This window comes from Melitaea cinxia, chromosome 8 (assembly GCF_905220565.1).
Source record: "Melitaea cinxia chromosome 8, ilMelCinx1.1, whole genome shotgun sequence".
In the NCBI taxonomy this organism is placed as follows: domain Eukaryota; kingdom Metazoa; phylum Arthropoda; class Insecta; order Lepidoptera; family Nymphalidae; genus Melitaea; species Melitaea cinxia.
Genome location: NC_059401.1, coordinates 16,647,305 through 16,662,016, shown reverse-complemented (window position 1 = coordinate 16,662,016; position 14,712 = coordinate 16,647,305). Strand labels below are relative to the sequence as shown.

The window sequence follows — 14,712 nt, the reverse complement described above, 5'->3', positions numbered from 1 at the left end:
TTCTAATAACAATATTATTGACAAAGCCAGCTAGCTCTACGGTCACCAACCCGCCTGCCCAGCGTGGTGACTATGGGCAACACACATGAGTTCGTGCCATTTTTTTGGCGCGAACTTGTGAAGGCCTATGTCCAGCAGTGAACTGCAATAGGCTGAAATGATGATGATGATGATGAAAGTAATTTGTTTATAATAACAATATTACACAACTGAAGTGTTAGCTGGTCATTATTGTGTCATTGGCTTTAGTTTTCTAAGTCAGACGACCACTGAGACCGCTGAGACCGACGAGAGTACGTTAAGTCATCGGTCCCGGTTGTTATTATGTACACCAGATAACGATCGTTACTCATAGTAGAGAATATATCCGCCAACCCGCATTGGAATAGCGTAGTGGATTAAGCTCTGATCCTTTTCCTACAGGGGGAAAGACGTCTATGCCCAGCGGTGGAATTTTACAGGTTGAACCGTTCTAAGTCAGATCAGATAAGAGCGGTTCATGATTCATGATTATTTCTTATGACGTAGAGACATTTGGAAATGAGTAAACAGTTCTCACAGATGAGTTTCATATAAAAATTCAAATTTTTATGTCATGTACTCACTATGTCACTGAAGTAGGCCACAGCACGAAATGTCCTACTCAAAATCAGGAGCAACTCAACTGGGGAAGTACCCCGACCTTATAGAAGATCACAGTTACAATATACTGTTTTCAAGCAGTGTTGTGATCCTGTGGTGAGTACGGTGACCAGAGCTCCTGGTGGGACGGGGGTTAGGTCAGCTTTGCGATGCTTCTGGTGCTTTTAAATTATCACCGATTCTCCCCAGGAGTTATGGTCATCTTACTCACCAACAGAAACACAGCACTGTTTGAAAGCAGTATTATATTATTTTTAAGTTTCAAGGTCATTAAAATTTCTCACTGTAGTGCAATGTTTCGACCGTTAAATATAGCATTCAGTGTACTCAATAAATTTTATATATTTTTTGTATTTTTATACAAACGATACATCGGTTATTAATAACTTTAATTAAAACATGAATAAATTCTGTTATGTTTATTCATTATCCAGCTTTATTGTGAAACCGAATTCATGAATATATAAATTTTATTGAATAAATTTCACGTATATTGTGACCTCGTCTTATATTTAAAGACATATAATTCCTTATATTATAATATAATTTTCTATTTTATATTATGTAAAAACAATAATTGTCGAATAATTAACGGTGGGTACATAATTTAAAGTAACAATTAAAACTGTTTGTGACAAAATAAACAGAAGGTTATTCAAATCCATATTATTAAAGACTAGCCGTGCCCCGCGGTTCCAGCCGCGAGGATAAAAATAGCTGTAGACTTACTCGGTAAATAGGCGCGTTAAAATAAACAAATTTTTCAGCTTTATAATATTAGCGTAGATTAAATATTATAGTGAGTTTATGCTCAATAGTGGGATGTTAAAATAATAATAATAATTTAATAATAATGTATTTATTTTGATGCAGGCTGAATCATCATCGTAATTATGTTTTGGTTTTTGAAATTTCACGTCTCAGTATTGCATTATGATCAACGTATTATATTTTTAAATAGAACTCTGATAAACAGAAAGAAAAACGCACAGTAATTAATTTATAAGAAGACTCAATTTATGACTTTCACAATCACGGAACTTTTAAAATACAAATAAATGAAAACTAGTACACCATAATAAAATAATTGTGAGCATTAAATTATAATTATCAATAATGACTACTTGATAACACTAAAACGCCATAATAATTTTTCTTATCAGCGCAAAACTCACAAGCAGTCACGTGATCACAAATTGCATACGGTTGCGTTCGCTATAAGAGGTTTGATATGTTTTTTTACTTGAAAATCGTCCTTTACCAAGAAATTATGAAAATAGAACTCAATAATTGTTTTAACAATTTTTATAATCCTTCATCAGTTAAAATAATTTCAGTTTCATACACAAAAATGTAAATAAATAAAAAAAAAGTTTAATTTAAGGACACCGTAAATTGATTTTGACTATCAAAATGTCATTTATATAATGTTGTCCTAATTTTTAGAATATCTGACGTTTACTTTAATATATCGATCAAAATTAAAATCAACAATAATTTTATTCAAAAAGGCTTCAAAAGCACTTTCATGTCAATCATCTTACAAATTAAAATTTTAATTATCGGTAAAAGTGAAGCTATCACCAATTAGGGATGTAATTTCTGGAGAAGAACCGGTAAAAAACAACGCAGTTACTTTTTAAAAAAAAATAAACCGTGTCTTAATAAAAAATGGCAATATCTTGCATGAAAAATAACCATAATTATGTGAATAAAGGAATAGCTGAAGAAATTGTACGTGCTTTACTTAGGTCATAGAAATTTAGTAACCACAAAGAAATTAAAGTAGAAATGAATAAAAAATTGAAATACAGTAACTAATGATTTTAACTAATGATAATATCTGTCTCGTAATAATAGTTTGATTTTTACTTAACCAAAAGAGTATTTTCATTTGAATTACCAGTACAATATTTCAGTATAAAATTTTCCAAATATTCATCGTCCATACATTGGAATTTTAAAACTCCTTCAAATTCCAAAGATAAGACGTATAATGGCAGTTAATTGGTACAATTGCGGCCTGTTATTTTAACCACTTTTCATAGGTATTTCTTTCTTTATTTACACTTTGTACGTTTTAAAGAAAACATATGGTGTAAAATTATGTTCATTTAACAATTTAACGACTGTTGTTAAATTTTTTTTAATTGTTTTCGAAACATAAAAACACTTAAAATGTTTTTTAAATACATTGCAAAATAGCGTTAATTAAATTGTAAGTGTTACACATTAAATTTACGCCAGTTTAAAATAAATGTAGACTTTAAATTATTTTTATAATTTGAGATTATATATAAGCATTTTATTCAACGTGTAAAAGTACAAAATTACGTTACTTTGCTCTAGAAGCCTTATTGTAATCAAAAACGTAATATCAAGTTTATTGTCTAACATTATTCATCGGTTTATTTGTTTAAGACAGGGGTGAGCAACCCGCGGCCCGCATGCAGCCCGAGTAGAGATTTTGTGCGGCCCGCCAGAGGTTGTCAAATTTTCAAAAGTGTCAAATTTATTATAATAAGGCACACCAAAATTCAATACTTGTATCATCAAGCCTTATTATTTTCCACCATTCTGTGCTTTTGGCCCGAATATTAATTTTCCTAAATTTTGCGGCCATCTAGTAGAAATGGTTGCCCACCCCTGGTTTAAGAGAACAAATAGCAATACGTAAAGGATGTACCAGATTCGAATCATTTCGTTGGCTATCATATTTTTCAATAAAGCTTATCGACTCTACATTTGTAAAATCTTGTGTAACGTTCATCAAACTTAATATAAGTGAAGTCCTAGTAAGTAATACCTAAAGGAAATAATAATTACAGTTATTTGACATTATATTTCCCGTAAGTATAAAATAAAAACTATTTAATAAAACTACATAATACCCAATTATCACAATGCTCAAATTGGTTTTTCCTTCAGTTTTATGTAATTAAATCCGCCGATTCAATGGGAATGCATTTCGTATGAAAAGGATTATTCAAACACCAATTATATTTGTTATGACTTACGACGTGTTGGCGCAGCGGTCAAAGAACTGGCTGTTGCGCTGGTGGTTTCAGATTCGATCCCAGCTTACGACAGACTTGCTATTAGCCATATAGATATTTGTCGTCGTCTGGTCGCTTGTGTGCCTAAAGGTTGGTGTATTGTGTGTGTTATCGGACCCTCAACGGAAGAAATCCCTACTGTTGGGCGTAAAAAAAATCGATTTTGCAGTTGCCCGCGGTTCGGACATTGATAATATTTACAAAGAGGGACTAAAATAGTGTATATCTATACTAATATTATAAAGAGGTGCAGTTTCTAACTTTGTTTGTATGTAGGAGGTAATCTTCGCAAATACTGATCCGATCATGAAAATTCTTTCACTAACAGAAAGTTACACTATTCAGGAGTGATATAGGCTATATATGATTGTTATTGAACAAAAAATTCAGTGAAAAATATTGGTATATGTAAATCAAGTCGGAGAAATGCGAGCGAGATGAAAACTTTACAATATATTTGCATCACAAAAATAATAATTAACGCCCAACGAAGTGGGCACGGGTCGGCTAGTTAATTATAAAACAATAATTTAGGGTTTTCTTGTATACCACATTTACGTTTCACATTTCGTGCGCTACAATTACCAGATTGTTCTCTCTCAATTACGGTTCATATAACAGTTTTGTAAAAAGAGTCCTCTTATAGGTCTTCTCAAGACATTTTAGGTAATTTTAGTTTTACGAACTAATCTCCTATTTTATCATACAGAATTTTCACAAAAAGCTTAAAAACAGCGCGTAAAAACAAAATGTGACATGACAGGAAAACACTTAAGATATTTTGAGGCGTAAAAATTTTTGATACTCGATTAATTGTTAATTAATTTATTTTTAATTAATATCTAACCGGGCTTAATAATAAAGATTTACGCGAAAATATTCGCATTTTTTTTCCTTAAAGAGCGTCTGCTAACTATTAAGTATCTTTTTGCCAAATTTCAAGCTTGTAGGACAAAAAAAATGACTTCCATACAAACTTGTTAGAGCTCCTAGACCATTTCATTATTATCGAAAAATCCGTTCTTAGCAGACGTCTACTAATTAAACTACTTCCTTGCCAAATTCATCATTATGCGTTTGGACAACTGGAAAAAACTACTGGTAGTTTTTTGAGATTTCGTGATTAGTAAATGATCAACGATTTCTATATATACATATATAAATATAAGCGGTGACATTAATGTCTTTGTGTGAAATTAATAAACAAAAGGAATTCCTTAACCCTCATCCTAGCTTGCGTTTTTTCCATGCACGCGACTACCTGTTCGGGGTACATTTCACCCTACTTTCAATTGTTTTCTTTGTTTTCTGTAGTGATACTAAATGAGGTTTATTTGCTAATTATGTTTCGATAACGGTAAAGAGAAAACAAAGCGAACCGAACTTATAATTACTATAAAATGCATTGTTAGGTGAAAATTATTAGAAAATAAATCAAAATGATTAAAAATATTAAATTTCATTTATTTTTAATAACTATTGTTTTAAGTATTTAGCTGCTTAACATGGAAAGCTGATGAAGTTTCGTTTATTTAATGAATGTTTTATTTGTAATTGTAATCGGTACCAACAGGACAGGCTTTCCTAAAACGCTGGCATGCTTGACTGATTTAAGGCGCCAGATAATATTTAATAAATGGAAAAAAAAAATTGAAGTAACATTTCTTTGCGTACGCTTGACTTGGTGATTAAACTGGTGAATACGTGACGAGAGCGTTACGAAAAGTGTGATCGGGCGAGGCACACATTTTTTCTCTCTTTCTCATCCATCCTATTTTCCCATACCATCCTATTGCTAAAGAAGTCTTACTTCCGTCCTCACTATAAAAGTTAATTTTTTTTCTTCATATAGTTGTCGTAGAAATACGTATATATATATATATATATATGTTCATTGACCACGCAAAATACATGAGAATTATATAAAACAGTTTGTATTAAAAATTCGCTACGATAATTATATCCAAAGTTATAAATATATAACATTTAAGTTAATGTGACATTAAAAAAACTGGCACGCGATTGGATGTAAAAACGTATTTTATTTTTATTTGCCGACGCTTATATTATTATGTAACATTGTTATAAATTTGAAATAAATGCAAAATTGTGGTAGTCACAATCGCTTTGTACTCTCCTAATTACTCTGAAAGGTAGACAAAATGTCAAGACTTATTTAAAATATGTAATTAATATACTCACCAAAGTAAATTCCTATTTTGCTTAATTACTCCCATATAAAACTAAAATTAACTAACCCTTTATATTTGACAAACAATATTAAATTGAATTAATTAATTAATATTTGAAAATAAAATTGAGAACAATGATATAAAATGTAATTGTTTATATTATGTTATACTTATTATTTTTATGTATTTGTTTTTAATATATTATTTTTTTATTATTATATTTAAAAAAAACTGGTCGAAAAATAAATTACCGTATGTATTCCTTATTTACCTGTAATCCAAAATAATTATCAATCAAATTATAAAAACATCTGTTCTGATAAAATATGATCAAGAATATAATTAAAGTTTGATATAATCTCATCATTAAAATGATACGAAAAATAAAGTTAAAATAGAATTGGGCTCGTCCGGGATTTGAACCCGGGACCTCTCGCACCCAAAGCGAGAATCATACCCCTAGACCAACGAGCCACATTACATTGCCGCGAATTTGAGTATCAGCCTGTAACTCAATTTAATAACAGTTATTTTTTGCTTTCGAAATTCATCTTTATTTAAGTTGAAACGTAATTATAAGTTTCCTATTTTAAAACTATGTCTATATAGCTTGTTTTCGACATTAAGTTAATATTATTTATAATATAAAATACTATTTCAATATTATTTTGAATAGTAATTTTATAAGTACACTAGCTGACCCCGCAAATGTTGTTTTGCCATATATGGCATTAACCCCCCTCTAATAACTTAGGAGTATGAAAAATAGATGTTTGCCGATTCTCAGACTTACCTGATATGCTCATAAAATTTCATAAAAAATCGGTGCAGCCGTTTCGGAGGAGGTTGGCAACAAACACTGCGAAACGAGAATTTTATATTATTAGATTAAAATACTGAGAGTTTTAACCCGAGATTTTTATATATAGTAACGTTCTCTATATTTCTTAAATAAATTAAATAAATAATTCTTAATTTCAAATAACAAATGACCCGTGGGAAAAAATTCTACTTACTTAAATAAAAAATTTAAAATGTCACAACAATTTTACAATAATGTTGTAAATTCGATAGAGATAATAACCATATTAAGTTGTTTTGTTTTTCAATCACACGTTGCCAAATTTTAACTTGCTTGGTGACTCAGAGCCGGGTTCTGTAAGCTTATTTCTTTGATGTGCTTACTAGAGATTGAGTTTTGATAAAAGTCAATATTAATTACGTCAAAATTTAATCGCTTGTAATCGTTATCAAGTTTGTTTATAAGTTGTTCCAAGGTTAACAACATTTTGTTTCACATATGATTGGATGCCATGGATTGTACCTGTTGCGTTGGCGGTTGCCGGTTCGATCCCCGCATATGATAAACATTTGTATTGGCCATACAGGTGTTTGCCGTGGTCTGGGTGTTTTGTGCAGTCCTTGTGGGTCTCCCCGCTGTGCCTCGGAGAGCACGCTAAGCCGTCCGGTCCTGGTTGTTATCACGTACACCTGATAGCGATCGTTACTCATTCTAGGGAATATATCCGCCAACCCGCATTGGAGCAGCATGGTGGATTAAGCTCTGATCCTTCTTTCTACACGAGGAAAGAGACCTATGCCCAGTAGTGGGATATTACAGGCTGAAGCGTATTCCAACTGCAAATATAGCTACGCTAAAAATTACTTTTCAAAAGTGTTTCTATTTTTATGGTTTATATTCTGGTTATTTATTGTATTGTACTGTGTGGCTACGGTACTGTACTGTGTGGCTACGGTACTGTACTGTGTGGCTACGGTACTAAAGAATATAGCCACCCCCTCTCTTCCCGTGGGTGTCGTAAGAGGCGACTAAGGGATAACACAGTTCTGCTACCACCTTGGGACTTAAAATGCCGACCGGTGGCGGGATAACCATCCAACTGTTGGCTTTGAAATACACAGGCCGAAGACGGGCAGCAGCGTCTTCGGTGCGACAAAGCCAGCCCTGCGGTCACCAACCCGCCTGCCCAGCGTGGTGACTATGGGCAAAACCCATGAGTTCACGTTATTTTTGGCGTAAACTTGTGGAGGCCTATGTCCAGTAGTGGACTGTATAGGCTGTAATGATTGTATTTTGCACAGAATTAACACTACAAATGTTTTTCATAATTTCCGAGCTATCCCCAAAATTTATATCCATAGTCATGATTAAGTCTATAGGAATTTAAAATAAATAGTTAATTTAATAGAAGTGTGATGGAAATAATTATGTTCGCTAGCAAACGAAAAAAAAGCGACTTCAATTACATCGACATTGATACAAATACAACGTAAGTAGGCGAAAAAAATTAACAAACGCACTATTCACTGCTACGATTTTCAAAGGTTCCCTCGATTTCTATGGGATTCCATCATCAGATCCTGCTTTGCTGGGATATCTTGTTTCCAATGAAAAAAAGAATCATCAAAATCGATTCATAAACGACGAAGCCATCCGCGACCACACATAAAAAATATATAACGGTCGAATTGAGAAACCTCCTCTTTTTTTGAAGTCGGTTAAAAAAAGTGACTCAACCTGCCCGATCTTACTTGTCAAAGAGCATCACATAAGAAAAACGTCTCAAACATAATCAACCTTGATGGTAACGTCAACGTTTCCTTGTAATCAGCGTCAAAGAATCTCACATCAAAGAGATGGTCAATTGAGTTATGTCATTATCGTCATTACGTGATGACGGTTGAGGGCCTTTTGAATTTTCAAAAAGAGCACATCAAAGAGTCGAAGCCCTTTTGGTTATAAAACGTCAATGTTCATCAAAATGTCATGGGTTTCATTTTGGCCTGGCTGTGTCAATTTAAGCTATCAAATTTATTCCTTTTTGGGTCTCAAAACCGTAATTGGGGCGAACAGATGAGAAGCACTTGAAGCTTCTGGAGCTGATTATTCTACGCTAATTAAATTTTGTCAGTCTAAACTAATATAGAGATATAACGCAATAGCTAAAACGAAATCAAAGTATTTATCGGAACATCACCCTCATTTTTTTCTTATAATTTTTCTTCTGTTTTCCTTCTTTTCTCTCTTTTTTTTTCTTTTTACCATTTTCAAAGTCTTCAGTAGTGGTCTCAAAGCTATTTCAAGAGAATGTAAATTCAAGAAATCCGCTTCCTTGTAATCATTGGAAATATCTTATCCCAAGGGAATGGACAATTTAGTTACGTCATTATGAATGTTAGGCAGTATTATAATATAGAATAAATCGAGTTTTCTGGAACGTTCGTCTCAAATTCGGTCACGTGACACATCAAAGCGGGAATTTTTTCCTTTATTTTATTTGGCACGCGTAACACAGTCAACTGAAACTCGACAACGAGCATAACAGATGTCTTTTGGAGGTCACTTGAATTACGTAAAACGTAAGATTATTTTCTACGCGTTAAAGCCGCTATTCACGGTCAAAATATCTTGAGCAATTTTGATTTTTATTAGACTGATAGATCTCGTTTAAATTTTCCATTAGATTCTTGCAAATAAAAAAAGGGGTATGATAATAATATAAGAAAAAAAAAATAGAAGAAAAATAATTTGCTACTCTAATCAGACTTTAAATAAAATAGACTATAGAAACTGTATTTAAGTGTATAATTTTATAGTATACCAGCTGTGCCCGCGACTTCGTCCGCGTGGAATTTAACAAAATAGTTATTGTTCAGTTCGGAGAGTTACAAAATAAACAAATTTCTAAAATAAAAGTAGCCTAAGTTACTTCTTATTATATCAGCTATCTGTCAGTGAAAGTCTCATCAAAATCGGTACAGCCGTTTCAGAAATTAACCGGAACAAACAGACAGACTGACTAAAATAAAAAAAAAATGTTATTTTGGTGTATCCATCCATATGCATTTAGTAAAAAGCGGCTATTTTAATATTACAAACAGACATTTCAATTTTATTTATTTGTATAGATATCAAAATAGCAGTTAGGGTAAAATTTGTATAATCAAAATCAATCAAAATGCAGCACTTTCGAATCGTCATTTTACAAATTAAAATTTTAAAATGATTATTATTTTATAAAAGTAAAGCTACCACAGATTCGGCAAGAAACTCCGCAGTTACTCTTTTGAAAATAATACATAAACAGTGTTTTAGTACAAAATTAGTAACATGTTGCATAAAATACAGCGTCACTAAGTCCACACATCTTTATCAACTATGTAATCCTGTGCTAAATAATACGCTTTATCTATTAATTTCTTAAAAACTTTAAATTTATGTTGAGACAATTCCGAAATTGTTTGTGTGATTTTATTATACATGCGAATACCATAACCCGGAAAGGACACGTTTACTTTACGCAGTCGGAAACTTGAAGTTACAATTTTGTTATTCCTTCTCATGTTTACATTGTGATATACTATTTATTTCAACACAATGAATATTCTGGTGAATGTACATAATTTTGTTATAAATATATTGCGAAGCAATTGTTTATATGTCTACCTTTTGAAAAACACCCTTTAGGGAGATTCGAGCTCCAAGGTCGTAAACGCCGAATAGCTTTTTGGTATCGAAAATCGACGACGCGTTGGCGCAACGGTCACAGCACTGGTCTGTGGCTGTTGCGGGTTCGATCCCCGCACATGAAAAACATTTGTATTGGCCACACAGACGTTTGCCGTTGTCTGGGTGTTTGTGTAGTCCTTGTAGGTCTCCCCACTGTGCCTCGGAGAGCACGTTAAGCTGTCAATCCCGGTGTTTATCATGTACACCTGACAGCCATATACTCGTAGTATCATATCATTGTCTCAACTCAAGATAAATTAATAATTATTTAGGCAAGAAATGAGCCGTCGTTGCTGACAAATATTTTCACTTTCCTCAAAGAACGTTATAGGCTTAACAGGAAGGTGACGAAAAGATGGAAAATTGAAAATAGACAAAGAAGTATAAGATGAGCGATTTTACAAAATCTGCTTCACAATAATTTTCCATGAGAGTGTGCCATGACCGAGGTTACTGTACACATACTGTAATCACTTGGTTACATTTGGGATTTATAAATATTTAATGTTTAAATGCGTGAGTTGTGTGGCCTTAAGTGTGTGGTTTAATTCAAAATTTCTGTTCACAATGAAGCTCGTCGGAGTACAATCATATTCTTTATTTATTTCGATGTATTTCTTTTTAATTAAAATCTACTTAAGAATGAATCCGCTATAGGTATGAGAACATGTTTGAATTAAGTGATACTAACAGTACCTGTGCAAATAATTCGCACTAAATAATATATAAGTAAAAAATTTTACTCACCCACTCACTCACTTCAGCCCATTGCAGTCCACTGCTGGACATAGGCCTCCACAAGTTCGCGCCAAAAATGTCGCGAACTCGTAAATTTTGCCCATAGTTACCGCGCTAGGTAGGCGGGTTGGTGACCGCAGCTGGCTACAGCTGGCTTTGTCGCGCCGAAGATACTGCTGCCCGTCTTCAGCCTATGTATTTCAAAGCCAGTAGTTGGATGGTATCCCGCCATCGGTCGGTTTTAAGTTCCAAGGTGGTAGTGGAACTGTGTGTGTGTGTTGTGTGAGAAAAAAAAATACCGATCGTCAATCATGTTGAAGTTGTTTCAAAATTAAAGCCGTCTCATATATTTTACACTTAATTAATTTACAAAAACAAAAGCAAAAATAATTTTTTTAGTGGTTGACGCCGATAGAGCAACCAATAATCAACAAAATGATATTATAATTTATGTGGAGTAATTGTGATGTTTTTTTCTAAAAAGGGAGGCAAACATCTTAACCTTAGCGTATATGATAACAAAGGCTATTTGATTTCCTGGGGCGGTAATAGTCGTTTCTGATATTGAGTTAGTCGCGTATTATGAAATTTGTATTATTTTGTAGCTTGAGACAAACTATCGTCTATTTATTATTGATTTTTCCTCCTTAATTTGTGCACACTTCTAACCGCTGCTACTGTATCGTGTCCAGTACCCAAAGGTTATCTGGAAGAAATCGCTATTTAGCGATAAGATCGCCTTTGTACATCTTGTATTGTATCTTTCTTTATATGTGTCTATATTTTGGTGTTATAGCTAACAACCGACCGTATAGTATATATAGCTACATATTTTTTTTCGATAAACATACTTATAAACAATACATATATAAATAAATATTTATATTACACCCAGACTCGAGGTGGGAATCGAACCCACAACCCTCGGAGCAGAAAGCAGGGTCACTACAAACTGCGCCAACGGGGTAGTCAGCCGAATTGGTCGAGCCATTTTCGAGTTATGCGCTTAGCAACATTCATTTTTATTTAAATAGATAGGGATTAAAAAGTATTAATAATTAAACGAAGTATCGACGAAAATTATTCGAATATTTATAATAAAAGTTGATACAATACAAAATTATGACGCACGCGTTTATTTTTCGGCATTACACTTAAAAAAAAAAACGTTTTCATTCAATTTATGACTCTAAGTACAAACACGTAAGGACTGTTTTCATAACATCAGCGTATAAAACAATTCCTAGTTCTTCATAATTTGTTAACGAATGAGTAGGTCGGTTCAAAGAGTTTTTAGTTTAAGTAAAAAAAAAAGCTTGTAAAAACAAAGGCGGTTTTCTGCTCGATAGGGCGAATATAATTTTCTAGTGACAACATTACGTTATACTATGTCGACATTTCATGAATAATAACTTAGAATATATGAAAAAGAAAACAGTTATTTCACTGTTTATAGAACATGATTTTGTACATTTGTTTTATATTTTCATCGTTCATTGTAAATTATGTATTTACCAAAGAGTAAAAATGAGTTCTCATTTAAAATAATAAATTGTTTCTCTTGATTAATTGATTCAATCTGTAGCGTTCCACTTTTATCACAAGTGGGTTTTTAGTTTACATCTTGGGATAAGTGGTTGAAGCTCAATTCACCACGACACTCGACTGTGAGTTTATGGCTATCTTTTTTTTTTATGTCACTAGGTCGGCAAACAAGCGTGCGGCTCACCTGATGGTAAGCGATTACCGTAGCTTATAGACGCCTGCAACAGGACTGCTGCAGGAGCTCTGGTCACCTTACTCACCAACAGGAACACAATACTGCTTGAAAACAGTATTATTTAGCTGTGATCTTCTGTAAGCTCGAGGTACTACCCCAGTCGGGCTGCTCCATATTTTGAGCAGGAAATTCCTGCTGTGCCCTACCTCAAAACTTCCCTATTCTTTAAATAAAGCATTTAGTTCGAAATTTAAATACAAAAACTAATTTTTTTTTTTAAACCAACCAGTTTTTCAATATATATTTAAAACCTTGTTACTTGGCGAATATAGGGCAGGTCGCTAGTCTTCCATATAAAAAGGATATACATTATTTTTAACTTGTATATTATTCAGCAGATGTGCTCGAAGGTCCTGACCTTGTTTTTCATATATAAACTTTGAAATGTAGTTTTTTTTAGACCCTCGTTTAATGTAACTACATTTTTGTATACAAACTTTAGGGTTTTTTTTAGCTTGAAAATTATTTTGTATCTGGAGTAAACGGAAGCAAAGAGTATGTTAAAATATTTTTGCAACTTTAAGTCTTCGTTTCATATTCATAGGGGTAAAGGTTTGATCCGCTACGCTACTCGGCTACGGGTTGGCGAATAATTTTCCAATCAAAAGTTGAGTTTAATTGTTATAATTAATCTTTTAAATACTGTGGGAATAATGATAAAAATCATTCAGATTAGGAACAATATTTGTTTAAAATATCCGAAGAATTTCTTTAAGTTCACATAAAATTATTTTTTTTTAATTTTTAAACTTTTATTATTATTATCATATTAATAAGATTTACTGAACTTCAAGTCCTTGTAATGTGTCACTGTTGCTTCTACATCTAACTAGACTTCTCAATTTCAGGTTGTTCTCTTTTTGGTCTACAAGTGAGAATCGACCACGTGACTGTCATTGATTACATTATAACTATGTCTCCACTACAACAGAACTCATTTGTATATTGTCTTACTCCCTCTTGTATGACGTTGCAGATGTTTGTATTAGTTAACGCTCATTTTAAATTAGTCATTCACGATTCAGACTGTAATATGCCAGTGCTAAGCACATGACTCGTTCTCCATGTTCTACTGAGACCGACAGCTTAACGTGCTCTCTGAGGCACGGTGGGGAGACTCACAAGGACAGACATCATCAGACAGAAATATTTGTAAAAATACAAATATCCGAATGGTCATTATTTATTTTGATTTATTTATTTATTTATTTATTTATACTTTATTGTACACCACAACTACATTTTAAACAATAAACACATTTAAAACAACATTTACAGACTGTGAAGTACAATGGGCGGACTTATGGCTATTTAGCCATTTCTTCCAGACAACCCAAATACTGATAAAATGGACAAATCGCTGAATAATGAAACGCTGTATTAATGATAACCCATCATTAAAACTTAACTCTACAACTTAAATAAGTAGTGCAGTACTTAAACTGTCGACAGTTCCAAGCGTCTGAATGTAAAGCAGGCGAAACCGCAAGGATCGTCTTGTGACAAATAAATGACCAAAACAAAGACTTTATACAATAAAACCCTTTTATGTAAATTGTAAAAGAACATTTTTGTTTTCTACCTAAAGGTACTTTATTTACACCTAATTCACTCCTATTCAAAAGTATCTTATTACCGGTAACATATAGTTATAGATGAAGTAGAAAAAAAAATTACCATCGTAATCGGTTTAGCTGTAAAAAAGCTTTTAGAAGCTCAGGTGTTCCGGGACTAAAGTGTAATAATCATTTATATCCTTCGAGAGCCCAACAC

The 14,712-nt window shown here is 32.9% G+C and overlaps 1 non-coding gene across 1 annotated transcript; it reads right to left on the bottom strand.

Annotated features, from left to right (window-relative positions):
* Positions 1–6,292: 6,292 nt before the first annotated feature.
* Positions 6,293–6,364, bottom strand: Trnap-ugg. The gene has a single exon. It is a non-coding gene; the product is annotated as a tRNA-Pro (tRNA).
* Positions 6,365–14,712: the final 8,348 nt, after the last annotated feature.